The sequence below is a fragment of the Tachypleus tridentatus genome, chromosome 10 (genome assembly GCF_004210375.1).
Source record: "Tachypleus tridentatus isolate NWPU-2018 chromosome 10, ASM421037v1, whole genome shotgun sequence".
Classification (NCBI taxonomy): Eukaryota; Metazoa; Arthropoda; class Merostomata; order Xiphosura; family Limulidae; genus Tachypleus; species Tachypleus tridentatus.
Window position 1 is genome coordinate 126,882,677 of NC_134834.1, and position 2,322 is coordinate 126,884,998.

Genomic DNA, 2,322 nt, shown 5'->3' on the forward strand with positions numbered 1-2,322 from the left:
CATTCCTGTTGGGTCTCAAAGGAAGCTTTACCAAGTTTACCTGTTATCTTTGCCTTTGGGACAACAGGAACACTGCAGCGCACTACAACAGGAAGCATTGGCCAAACGGACCAAGTTCTCTGTGGAGAGGCACAATGTCAAGTGTGAGCCACTAGTGGACCTCCAGAGGTGTTGTTCCCACCATTACACATAAAATTGGGTCTTATGAAACAATTTGTCACAGCTCTTGATAAGAAGTGCATCCTTCAAGTACCTTCGAGACTTCTTCTAAGCTGTCTGAGGCAAAGGTCAAAGCTGATGTCTTCATTGGATCACAAATAAAGAAGATCGTAGAGTGCACAGAATTCCCAAAGAAGCTCAGTAGAAATGAAAAAAAAAATCTTGGGGCAGCTTTGTCGCAGTGGTTCAGGGCTTCTTGGGCAATCACAAGGCCGAAAATTATGTGAAACTGGTTGAGGCTCTAGTGAAGAACTACGGCAAAATGGGCTGCAGGATGTCTCTTAAAGTCCATATCCTTAACGTTCATCTTGATAAATTTAAGAAGAACATGGGAGCATACTCAGAGGAGCAAGGCGAGCGTTTCCACTAAAATGTACTGGACTTTGAACGCCACTACCAAGGAGAGTATAACAAAAACATAATGGGAGACTATATTTGTGGGGTGATACGTGAAAGTGATTTACATTAGTCACAAATCTCAAAAATCTACTCACTTCTAAACATTTTGTTCATTTTTGTATAACTTTAGTATAAATACATATAAATCTTGATTCATATGTTGTTTTATTCAGACCTTATATGAATGAAAATGTGCATATTTGTCCATTTTTACATAGAAAATAGGTTAATTTCTAAATTTCATTATCCAGGTCACGAAAGCAAAGTTTGAAGGAAATAATGGCCATTTTCTCTACATTTACAATATAAGCAATTAAAAATAACACATACTATCCAGAAACAAAATTTGTGTACATAATTATAATTATACAAACGTTATCAGTCCTTCTGGTTTAAAATCTATAACTACAACAGAAGACAAATGGCATATTTAGTGTTTTAATTATTCCTAAATGTTTCCTGACTTTATTTGCAATTTGACCGTGTTTAAAACGTCTTTTAGAGATTGCCAAAAACACCGCCATTCAATGGAATGTTCTTGGACACAAGGAAATCACTCAGTGGTTGACTTACGCCGTACAGAAGTCGGTCAAGGTGACAATGGTGTGTGTGTGACTGGGTACTCTGAGTAGAACAGAGAGCGTGGCAGTAGTTTTGGTTTAAAATGATCTGACCTCAAGCTAAAGATCATGATCAGATATAACCGGGTGCTCTCAAAAGTAGTTTCCCTTCGCCCGCCCTTGGCGGTGATCCAATACAATGTGCTTGGCAGTCATTTAGGTTTAAAATCTCACAAGCCCAGGGTTTACAAAACAACCAGGGCCGCTCAGAAATTTTATAGTTTCTCTTCAGCCCTGTGCGCGAGATGAGGTTAGGTAGTAACGCTGTGGGGTTGATTCGAAGCTTGGTGGTTCGACGCTAGAAAAAAGGTGAGGCTCTGGTCTGATGTGCCGGGGAAAGCCACACATGTGTCCTAGGGGAAGCCGGAAGTTTATGGCAGCCTCAGCAGTATATGATGATGTAGGCTGCAGTGAGTCAAAACAGGGATGGGCAGCTCCATGGCCAGTGGATAGCACAATTGTGACCAGCTCGAGTTTAGAAATCAACTTTTCCATCAACTATTTTTATCGTAAATTTGGTAATCAGCAACTGTACTGCCTCACGTCATCGCTAATGTAGTGCGCTTCATCACTGCCACAGACTCCGCCCATTTTGTAACGTCAGTCTGGTTTAGATGTTTCTTATCGATATGTTTGTTGTGCGTCGTTTTGCATGCGCTTGCAAACATATTTTTATTACAACTTTCAAGTGTTTAAATATATTTTTATTTAATCCCATGACATGGATAAGTGGATTATTCGAAAATGAAAGAATCCAGATGATGGTGAACACTCAGAAAATAAAGACAATTTAATTGGTTCTGGCATTACTGCCGAAAAAAGAACGGCGCGTGACTGGGAAAACGTGACACGAGAATTTAATGAAAGTTGGGAGTTGAAATTTGCAGTGACTGAAGCAAATAATAAACCAATGTGTAATTTGTGTAACAAAGATTTTAGGAAAAATAAAGCATACAACCTTAAGCAACACTTTAACAATTTTCACAACGAATTTGATGTAAAATTTCCAGTTGATAGCAAAAATCGTATGAATGAAATTAGTCGTCTGAAAGCACACTTCATGAACGAAAGGCTTAAAAGGATT